This window comes from Schistocerca piceifrons, chromosome 7, assembly GCF_021461385.2.
Source record: "Schistocerca piceifrons isolate TAMUIC-IGC-003096 chromosome 7, iqSchPice1.1, whole genome shotgun sequence".
NCBI classification, from domain to species: Eukaryota; Metazoa; Arthropoda; class Insecta; order Orthoptera; family Acrididae; genus Schistocerca; species Schistocerca piceifrons.
The window spans coordinates 120,287,583-120,299,865 of NC_060144.1; positions in this window are offsets into that span (position 1 = coordinate 120,287,583).

Consider the following 12,283-nt stretch of genomic DNA (forward strand, 5'->3'; position numbering starts at 1 on the left):
AGCGCCTAGAACCGCACGGCTACACCGGCCGGCTACGAGACACAGTATAGAGCCAAATACGCACCGGCCCTGCGTCATACTTGCCCTCGTTTTATTCCACACACTGCATTCCTCCAATGGCTGACTCAAGCACCAAGCTAGTTTCATTATATCCATAAACTGTAAGTAAGACAAATACTGTGCACTTTAGACGCGAAAATAACCGTTCTTAACCTCCCGAGTGACACCGCCAAGAGTGATTTTACTTAGTACTTCTTAAATTAGAAATTTCTATGTTATTAACGGAGAATTTTATAGCAGGAGAGAATAATAACGTAACTGACGTGTAAGGGAAATACACAGGGTGAGTCACGTAGGAGGTAACACTGATTTTATTTCTTGAACGGTGACACCTATCGAAACGTGGTTTTTGGCAAATGTTAGAGCGTCGATGGGCAATACGTTATTCTTTGGTTAATGCTTTTTATGCGAGTATCAGCTCAGATGTTGAAGTAACAATGTTTTTTTAAATGGAACAGTGTACCTTTTACAATAACATCCGATAGATTTTGAGAAGAAAGTTACAGTAATATAACGTTTGTTAATGTTGACGCTGAAATCTGTCGTAAAAAATTCGAGAAATATCCTAGGGTGTGACAGCACTGTGGCCGGAAACGGCATTTCTGTGCAAAACACTTCCAAGCAGGCCTCTCGGATCAGGCTGCGTTGTTGTACACCGTAAGGTAGGCCTGCGCTACGATAATAAAGCTTTTTTTCCCCTTGAACCAACTTACGACCCAGATGCAGGTTCACCTACGAATGATGTATGTGGATATACGACATGGATAGAATCTAGCGTATCACAAACGGCTTAGAAAAACTATTTCACATTTGTGCATCCTCCAAATTTACGTGAGCTGAAACAGAGAAATCAACTGGTCCTTATTCAAAAATAGGGATGCCTTATACGATGCAAAAGACAACTACTGTATAAAATAGATAAATTGGACTCCTCTTTTCCTGTACGTGGCTGTGTGCTTCTTAGAGGTAAAATACATGTTGTCGAACAACTTTCTCCACCTATACGGCTCCATATTATATCACAAGGGATACATCCGTTGAACAAAACATTTTATTAATAATACCTTAGTGACCACCTGTCCACCGCAAAATAAATATCTTTGTTAACGAAACGTCGTTTCACGCTGAACGTAAGTGCCAAATGACAATGTTACCACGTACACACGTAAATGAAATAAACAATTTATTAACAATGATATGGTAACTACCCAAATTACATGAAATAAATCTTGTCTTCCAAAAAATAGCTTTATCCTTTATTTTGGCATATTTACAAACTGTTGGCCATGAACTGAAAGGCACATTTGCAATCGCTTTTCGAAAGAACGATGAACGATATAAATATAGTGGATGATATGTGTCGCGTTGCCTAAGAGCCAACACCGTGTTACGAGAGGAGGCCGAAATCCACGCGTTTTAGCTCACGCAGGCTGGCGTGAGGAGGGAAGAACTGTACTGACGTGAGGTCTGGAACATGACAAGAAATGAGAATTCAGAAAGCGGACATAATTAGTTTGATACTTAACTTTAATCCATTAATGATGAACGTCGCTATTGACGGTATATGATTCACAATATTATCTGTTCAGAAGACATAGTAACTGAATATGGCGCCTTGCTAGGTAGTAGCAAATGGCGTAGCTCAAGGCTATGCTAAACTGTCGTCTCTGCAAATGAGAGCGTATGTAGTCAGTGAACCATCGCTAGCAAAGTCGGCTGTACAATTGGGGCGAGTGATAGGGAGTCTCTCTAGACTAGACCTGCCCTGTGGCGGCGCTCGGTCTGCAATCACTGATAGTGGTGACACGCCGATCCGACGTATACTAACGTATCGCGGCCGATTTAAAGGCTACCACCTAGCAAGTGTGGTGTCTGGCGGTGACACCACAATATTATAGAGCACGCACTGTCGATTCCACGATACATATCGTCTGGCCATAGACTACATCTTTGAGTGCTCCCCAAAGAAAGAAATCGAGAGGAGTCAAATCCGGAACATAGCAGGCAATTAGACAACAGAATTTTGTCCTATCCAGCGTCCAGGAAAGTTGTCATTCAGTATTTGCGTTGCAACGCGGGACTAGTAAGCTGGACAACCGTCGTGTTGCAGCTACTTACACTGTCGAATACCCTGTGGTAGGTCCCTAGACGAACCGGCAGAATATTTGCCAGAAAGTGTGCTTACGAATGTCCATCTAGAACGCCTGAGATGGAGTAGGGTCCCACAATGTAATTTCCTATGATGCCTCACCATTCGTTTACGCACCACTGCCGTTGATGTTGCACCTGACGAAGACAGTGTGGATTTTCGGCTGCCCGTGCATGTTGTGTAAATTTACTTAAGCGTGGTTAGTAAACGTAGCTTCAGGGGTAAAGAGCACTCGTTGGGAAAACGTAGGGTCGTCCCTCAGTTACTGAAGAGCAAACCGACAAAACCCTGTTCGACGTTCGAAATCACGGTCGTCGAGTGCCTGATGTAGTGACAGGTGAGAGGGATGGAAATTCCGTCGAAGCAGGATGCGAATCTGTCTGATTCCACATTCCTTGGCAATATGTCTCGTCCACTGTGCGGATTAATTAGCGTCGTAGCCGGAACAGCTCCTTCGTGTTGCAACCTCTTTTCTTGTTCTGTCTTTGACGTTCAGGCAGTCTGTCCGCACTAGGATGTTAATGATCGTGCAATTGCCTGGCGCATCGGATGTTGGCGAACTGGATAGACAGCGCTATACCACTGTAGTGTTTTTGCGGCACTTCTTTCACATTCACCACATAAAAGTAGTATATCCAATTCTCCTCATTGGTGTATATGTCTGCACGCAACGAACGTTGAAGAAGATATGAGCGGCCTGCAGTGCAGACAAGTCAACCGGAAAATGTGTTGACATCGGACAGAATAGCATGAGAGCTCTTCTTGGCGATGTTTGCATCGCTAATGCCGATTCCGGTCACCATTCTCTCATATTGTAGGACATTTTGCGATTTTTTTTGCGACAGGATTCAACATTAACAAACTCTACGTCATGCTATGTCACTGTAACTGTCTTCTCAACCGATATCAAAAGCAATTAAAAAGTGTTGTGTACATAGTTCCGCGTAGTCAGCGCGTACACAACTTTCCCACTAGAGCGCGCCCCGCTAAGCACAACAGCGTAGGCGCAGCGCTCGTCCGTCTCCACACTCGAGATGGCGCTGCTATAGAGACGGACCAAATTCTGCTTCCGCCCATCCGCGTATTAATACGTAACGCAGACAATGAGATTGCTGCTAACGTAGAACCTTTTCTCCTCGCGAATCACACTCGCGCAGTGATACATGACTGCGCAAGGTATTATAACAAGTGTACAGACCTCTGATTAGTCAGTCTGCATTTGTCTGCACCAGTCTGTACCAGTCTGCATTAGTCTGTACCAGTCTGTACGAGTTCTACATTTGTCTGTACCAGTCTATAGTCAAGTTTCAGTCTGTGCCTAATAAGATTACCATATTCCTGTACATAGCCATGAAGATAAATGTATAGACACTTTTGGCAAGTATCAGAGATATATGTGAGAATAAGATTAACGTACCAATACCAAAGGAACTTCAGAGTGTCAATTGTAAATAGCATCCAGAACCAAGTTAAGTAATTTTTATGCTTGTTATTATATTAATAAATGTGTGTGAAAATTAATCAAGTTCTGTTTAAAGTTGGTCACCATCAATCTGCTACTCTAAGCGTGCAAGTGGCATTTCTATCGTCTGACCTACCGGCAGAAGATAAACACGCCACGATAAGACCACGAGACATATTGCTGACACTCGCCTACTTCGTTAGAGCGACAAGACAAATAACCTGATGGTGTGTGCACTGAAGGCCTTACAGTACGCACACCACAAAAAGTATATGGTTCCATTTAAAAAAACGTACTTGCTTCACTATCTCCGTTGATACCAGTGCTAAGAACATTAACAAAAAAAAAAAGAAAGAAAAACGTACCCCTCGACGCTCTAACATTTGCCGAAAACCGCGTTTCGATATGTGTAGCCGTACACAAAATAAAATGAGTATTACATCTCAAGTGACTCACCCTGTGCAATCTACGACAGTCTGGAGGAGGACCTGTGCTAGTAAAATAATGAACATATTAGAAACAGAACAAAACTGGATTTTCGTGTTGCATACACCGACAGGCGAAGTATTTATGTGATTAATATTGCAAGATCACAGGTTAATGTAAGCGCGAGATAAGCTATTGTAAATGTGACACACTGCTACATTAATAAGCAGTGTAGCCGTCAGAATGATGAATGCAAGCATGCAAACGTGCATGCGCTGTGTTGTACAGGTGCCGGATTTCAGTTTGTGGGATGGAGTTCCATGCCTATTGCTATTGGTCGGTCAATACAGGGAGGGTTTAATGCTGTTTGTGAATAACTCTGGACTTGTTTTCCGATGATGTCCCATATGTTCTCGACTGGAGACAGATCTGGTGATCGAGGAGGCCAAAGTGACATGTCGACTGTTTTTAGAGCATGTTGGGTTGCAGTAGCGATATGTGGGTGAACGTGGCTACATTCCTGTCAAGTCTTTCTGCAATATGGAGACGGGGCACCCAGTTTCTGTAGCCTTTCTACACGACGTCATTCAGACTCAGTGAGGTGCTGACAAAGGTGTCTTTGTCGCCTTAAAGGCATCCTTCACTAACAGTAACGTACAGCATCCAATCTCAAAGGAAACTAATGCTCAAGATCGTTACAGCATGTATTTACAGCAAATCTGATCAGCATCCTCATAGTGGCGCTACTAGTGCCAAACTTATGCGACTGGCGCGAAATGTGTCCAAAAATGTTCAGATGTGTGTGTAATCTTATGGGACTTAACTGCTAAGTTGTGATTTTTTCTGCCAGTGTAGATTTGCTCAAAATCAGGGCGGTCAGACTACAGTATTATAGCATGTTTCCTTAGTACGCTGATGTTTTATTTTTGATGTTTAGTGTAAATGCAAAGCCGTAAGAATTAAACCACCTCATGAAGCATGCAGGAGCAGCACATAGAACAGTAGACCTGCAAACGCTGGACATTCTCCAGGTGTATGCCGAGGCCGATTCCTTTCCTTAGCGGTATACAATTGCAGAAATGATTACCTCGACGTCGAACAGTAACATATCGCCGGCCAGAGTGGCCGAGCGGTTCTAGGCGCTTCAGTCTGGAACCGCGCGACCGCTGCGGTAGCAGGTTCGAATCTTGCCTCGGGCATGGATGTGTGTCATGTCCTTAGGTCAGTTAGGTTTAAGTAGTTCTAAGTTCTGGGGGACTGATGGCCTCAGAAGTTAAGTCCCATAGTGCTCAGAGCCATTTGAACCACGTAACATATCTTTCTTCCTTCATACTTTACTTATCATAAGATAACTTAGCGGAACAAATCCGGGTCTCTCGCAAGTCATGCATTTTCACTTTCAGTAAGGCTGTTGTTACTTTCAATATGTTTCATCAGTTAGTGGAAAAACAGACGAGGAATGACGAGCAACAGGTAAGAGATAGTGGACATGACGCTTGATCTATAGAAGCAAATTCACTGACATATTGAGTAAATCAAAAACCCTGGAAATGTTAAGGAATTGAGACTTACCTGATCTGTCTTCGCAGAGCTGGGGTATGCTAAATAAAGAGGCGGTCCTAAGCGTCTGGTGCAATAGTCCTTTATGATAACCGACGTTAGGATCATCTAAACTTCCTACTGAAAATCACTTTTCTGATGAAATATTCTAGAGAGTTATACAGTACATTAATCCATATGGTCACTACTTCAAGTTGGAAAATATAATTTCCTTTACATGAATCATACAGCGTCAACTTAATTCAGTATTATTTCTCACGTTTACATACAGAAATCATTAATTAAATATACAGTGTGGTCCATTGATAGAGACTGGGCCAAATATCTCACGAAATAAGCGTCAAACGAAAAAACTACAAAGAACGAAACTTGTCTAGCTTGAAGGAGGAAACCACATGGCGCTATGGTTGGCCCGCCAGATGGCGCTGCCATAGGTCAGACGGATATCAACTGCGTTTCTTTAAAAATAGGAACCCCCATTTTTATTACATATTCGTGTAGTACATATAGATGTTTTAGTTGGAGCACTTTTTTCGCTTAGTGATAGATGGCGCTATAGTAGTCACAAACATATGACTCACAATTTTAGACGAACAGTTGGTAACAGGTAGGTTATTCAAATTAAAATACAGAACGTAGGTAGGTATGTTTGAACACTTGATTTCGGTTATACCACTGTGATACATGTACCTTTGTGAACTTATCATTTCTGAGAACGCATGCTGTTACAGCGTGATTACCTGTAAATACCACATTAATGCAATAAATGGTCAAAATGACGTCCGTCAACCTCAATGCATTTGGCAATACGTGTAACGACATTCCTCTCAACAGCGAGTAGTTCGCCTTCCGTAATGTTCGCACATGCATAGACAATGCGCTGAGGCATGTTGTCAGGCGTTGTTGTTGAATCACGATAGCAAATATCCTTCAACTTTCCCCACAGAAACAAATCCGGGGACGTCAGATCCGGAGAACGCACGGGCCATGGTATGGTGCTACGACGACCAATCCACCTGTCATGAAATATGCTATTCAATACCGCTTCAACCGCACGCGAGCTATGTGCCGGACATCCATCATGTTGGAAGTACATCGCCATTCTGTCATGCAGTGAAACACCTTGTAGTAACATCGATAGAACATTACGTAATAAATTAGCATACATTGCACCATTTAGATTGCCATCGATAAAATGGGGACCAATTATCCTTCCTCCCATAATGCCGCACCCTACATTAACCCGCCAAGGTCGCTGATGTTCCACTTGTCGCAGTCATCGTGGATTTTCCGTTGCTCAATAGTGCATATTATGCTGGTTTGCGTTACCGCTATTGGTGAATGATGCTTCGTCACTAAATAGAACGGATGCAAAGAATCTGTCATCGTCCCGTAATTTCTCTTGTGCCCAGTGGCAGAACTGTACACCACTTTCAAAGTCGTCGACATGCAATTCCTGGTGCATAGAAATATGGTACGGGTGTTGATGTAGCATTCATTCTCAACACCGACGTTATGGAATTCCCGATTCTCACGGAATTTGTTTGCTACTGTTGTGAGGATTAGCCGCGACAGCAGCTAAAACACCTACTTGGGCATCATCATTTGTTGCAGGTCGTGGTTGACGTTTCACATGTGGCTGAACGCTTCCTGTTTCGTTAAATAACATAATTATCCTACGAACGGCCCGGACACTTGGATGATGTCGTCCAGGATACCGAGCAGCATACATAGCACACGCCCGTTGGGCATCTTGATCACAATAGCCATACATCAACACCATGTCGACCTTTTCCGCAATTGGTAAACGGTCCATTTTAACACGGGTATGTATCACGAAGCAAATACCGTCCGCACTGGCGGAATGTTACGTGATATCATTTATTTATACGTTTGTGACTATTACATCGCCATCTATCATAAAGCGTAAAAAGTGGTCCAACTAAAACATTCATATTTCTTTATGTACTACACGAATATGTAAAAAAAACGGAGAGTTCCTACTAAAAAAAAAAAGACGCAGTTGATATCCGTTTGACCTATGGTAGCGCCATCTAGCGGGCCAGTCATAGCGCCATCTAGTTTCCCCCTTCAACCTAGAGGAGTTTCGTTCTTTGTAGTTTTTTCGTTTGATGGTTAATTCTTTTTTTTTTTTTTGTGGTTTTAGGGCGCACAACTTCAATGGTCATTAGCGCCCTGACTACTCTAAGATTGCACCGCGAGGCACAAGTTGACAACAACAACTAAAAGGGAAAACACGATAAAAGACAGACTGACAGGCGTAGGATTAAAAAACAGCATCATCAAATGTCCTTAGCGAGGTTTGTCAAATTGATAAAACGAAGAACACGAGCAGCTGCTCGTGTGTCATCCGCTAAAATGGCATCGAAAGTACTTGGCAGGTTAAGATCTAGGCGCAGTGTGTTAAAATCTGGACAGGACATTAAAATGTGTCTAACCGTCAGCAAGTGCCCACATGGGCAGAACGGCGCCGGCGCAGCCGTCAGCAGATGGCGATGGCTGAACCGGCAGTGTCCAATTCTTAACCGGGCCAAAACTACCTCCTCCCGCCGAGAAGGGCGTGAGGAGGACGTCCAAGCCACGGGAAGAGGTTTTAAGGCCCGAAGCTTGTTGTCTGTAAGTGCAGCCCAATCGGCATGCCACAGCGATAAAATGCGCCGACAAATGACCCTGCTAAAATCGGACGAAGGGACACAACAAGAAGCTGTCCGAGGCTGGAGGACCGCAGCCTTGGCCGCGGCATCTGCAGCTTCGTTCCCAGGGATACCGACATGGCCAGGAACCCACATAAAGCTAACCGGAGAACCGAAGTCCACCAGCTGCTGAAGAGAGCGTTGGATCCGGTGTACGAAAGGGTGAACCGGATACGGATCACTGAGGCTCTGGATGGCGCTCAGGGAATCGGAGCAGATGACATAAGCAGAATGTCGGTGGCGGCAGATGTAAAGAACAGCCTGGTAGAGGGCAAAGAGCTCAACTGTGAAGACCGAACAATGGCCATGGAGCCGGTATTTGAAACTTTGTGCCCCGACAATAAAGGAACACCCGACCCCCTCATTGGTCTTAGAGCCACCTGTATAAATGAAAGTCATGTCGATGAACTTCGAACGAAGTTCCAAAAAACGGGAGTGGTAGACCGAACCGGGGGTAACCTCTTTTGGGAGCGAGCTGAGGTCAAGGTGAACGCGGACCTGAGCCTGGAGCCAAGGTGGCGTGTGGCTCTCGCCCACTCGAAAGGTTGCAGGGAGTGAAAAATTAAGGTGTTGAAGGAGGCGACGAAAGCGAACTCCAGGGGGTAGTAGGGCAGAGACATACAACCCGTATTGACGGTCAAGAGAGTCGTCAAAAAAGGAACGATAAGACGGATGGTCGGGCATTGACAGTAGCCGACAGGCATACCGACAAAGCAGTATATCGCGCCGGTAGGTGAGTGGCAATTCGCCAGCGTCAGCATGAAGACTCTCTACGGGACTAGTATAAAATGCTCCGATCGCAAGTCGTAAACCCCGATGTTGTATGGAGTTGAGGCGGCGTAAGATGGATGGCCGTGCAGAGGAGTATACGAAGCTCCCATAATCCAGCTTGGAGCGGACGATCGACCGATATAGACGAAGTAGGACGGTTCGATCCGCTCCCCACGACATACCACTGAGAACACAGAGGACATTTAAAGAACGGGTACAACGGGCGGCCAAATATGACACATGTGGAGACCAGCTAAGTTTCCTGTCAAATGTAAGGCCTAAAAATTTTGTTGTCTCCACGATTGGGAGAGCAACGGGACCGAGCCGTAAGGACGGTGGGAGAAACTCTTTGTAGCGCCAGAAGTTAATACAGACCGTCTTCTCGGCAGAAAAACGGAAGCCATTGGCGACACTCCAGGAGTAAAGGCGGTCAAGAGAACGCTGAAGACAGCGCTCCAGGACACGTGGACACTGCGCGCTGCAATAGATGGTAAAATCGTCCACGAAAAGGGAGCCTGATACATCAGATGGGAGGCAATCCATTATTGGATTGATCGCGATGGCGAAGAGAGCGACGCTCAAAACTGAGCCCTGTGGCACCCCATTCTCCTGGCGAAAGGTGTCGGACAGGACAGAACCCACACGTACCCGGAACTGTCGATCCATTAAAAAGGAACGAATAAATAGAGGGAGGCGTCCGCGAAGGCCCCATGTGTGCATGGTGCGGAGAATGCCCGCCCTCCAACAGGTGTCGTAAGCCTTCTCCAAATCAAAGAACACAGCCGCGGTCGGGCGCTTCCGCAAGAAGTTATTCATAATGAAGGTCGACAAGGTAACCAGATGATCAACAGCAGAGCGGCGCCTACGAAATCCACATTGTACATTGGTAAGTAGGCGTCGAGACTCGAGCAGCCAAACCAATCGAGAGTTAACCATTCGCTCCATCACTTTACAGACACAGCTGGTAAGCGAGATAGGTCGATAACTGGAAGGCAAGTGCTTGTCCTTCCCCGGCTTAGGAATCGGGACAACAATAGACTCGCGCCAGCATGCGGGAACATGTCCCTCAATCCAGATGCGATTGTATGTACGAAGAAGAAAACCTTTACCCGCAGGAGAAAGGTTCTTCAGCATCTGAATATGAATAGAATCAGGCCCTGGAGCGGAGGACCGTGAGCGGCCAAGTGCGCTTTCGAGTTCCCGCATGGTGAATGGGGCATTATAACTTTCACAATTCGAGGAGCGGAAGTTAGGTGGCCTAGCCTCCTCTGCCTGTTTGCGGGGGAGGAAGGCAGGGTGGTAATGAGCGGAGCTCGAAACCTCTGCGAAAAAGCGGCCGAAGGCATTGGAGACAGCCTCAGGGGCCACAAGGACGTCATTCGCGACCTTCAAGCCAGAAACTGGTGAGTGGACCTTAGTGCCAGATAGCCGGCGCAGGCTACCCCAGACAACAGAAGAAGGAGTAAAACTGTTGAAGGTGCTTGTGAAAGCAGCCCAGCTGGCTTTCTTGCTTTCTTTGATAATACGACGACACTGAGCACGTAATCGTTTATAATTGATACAATTCGCCACTGTAGGGTGGCGTTTAAATGTGCGTAAAGCACGTCGACGAGCACGTAAAGCGTCTCTACATGCTGCGGTCCACCAGGGGACCGGTACGCGACGTGGAGAAGAAGTAGGGTGAGGGATGGAATATTCAGCAGCAGCGAGAATGACTTCCGTGAGGTGTGCGACCTGACGATCGCAGCTTGTGAAGGTTTGATCCTGAAAGGTCGCCCTGGAAGAGAAGAGCCCCCAGTCTGCCTTGGAGATGGTCCAACTAGAGGAGCACGGAGAGGGGGTATGCTGCAGGAGATGGATAACACACGGGAAGTGGTCGCTCGAATATGTATCAGAAAGTGCATACCACTCAAACCGGCGTGCAAGTTGGGGAGTACATATAGAGAGGTCTAAATGGGAATATGTGTGAGATGTGTCCGAAAGAAAAGTAGGGGCGCCAGTATTGAGGCAGACAAGATTGAGCTGGTTGAAAAGGTCTGCTAACAAGGAGCCCCTCGGGCAGGATGCTGGAGAGCCCCAAAGGGGATGGTGGGCATTGAAGTCTCCAGTTAACAAAAATGGTGCAGGTAGCTGAGAAATAAGTTGCATCATGTCTGCCCTGGTAACAGCAGATGACGATGGAGTGTAAACGGTACAAAAGGAAAACGTAAAAGTGGGGAGAGTAATGCGGATGGCAACTACCTGCAGGCCGGTGTGCAACGTGATGGGATCGTAGTAAATATCATCCCGGACCAGCAACATAACCCCTCCATGAGCTGGGATACCTACCACAGGGGGTAGGTCAAAACGCACAGAGGTGTTGTGTGCCAAGGCAATTTGATCGCATGGGCGTAGCTTCGTTTCCTGGAGGGCTACGACGAGCGGACGGTGCAAGCGGAGCAGCAACAGCAAGTCCTCTCGGTTGGAGCGAATGCTGCGAATATTCCAGTGAATAAGTGCCATCGTAAGAAAAGGAAGATGAAAGAAGGGGTCACCTCGAAGGCCGCTGAGGGCCTGGCTTCGAGCGAGCACTGCCGCCGCTATCAATAGGCGGACAGTCATCGTCCATTGGGTCTATAGGTTCATCGGCCATCTCGGGAGGATGGCCGGGAGGGGAAGCTTCCTCCGCCGGTGAACGGCCAGATGTACGGCTACCAGCGGTGCGGCCAGGCGAAACGGATGACGGCCTGGGGCGGCAACCGCTGGGTGGCGCAGGAGAAGAAATGCGCCGTGGCGGAGAAGGAGAACTGTGCTTCCTATGAGCCTTTTTGGAAGGACGTTTGGTGGAAGTACCGGTCGAAGGCTGGGAGGTCGAGGTACGTAGGAAGTCTGCACGGGATGGTTCCTTCTTGAAGGCCCGTGCATCTGACTTCGGGGTCTTCGTCTTAGCAGAAGCTGATGAAGGGGCTGGTGTCTGTGGGGTGATGGGAGGAAGAGGAGACGTCGACCGCGCGATCTTAGCACTGGCCGAACGGACGACCGTGGTGCTGAAGGTCAGATCGCATGTCTGGGTTGCCACCTCCCTGGTAGTCCGAGGAGAGGCGAGGACGCTGGGAGCAGCGTGGGCTTCCTACTAGCCAATAGCTTGCGAGCAGCCGAGGT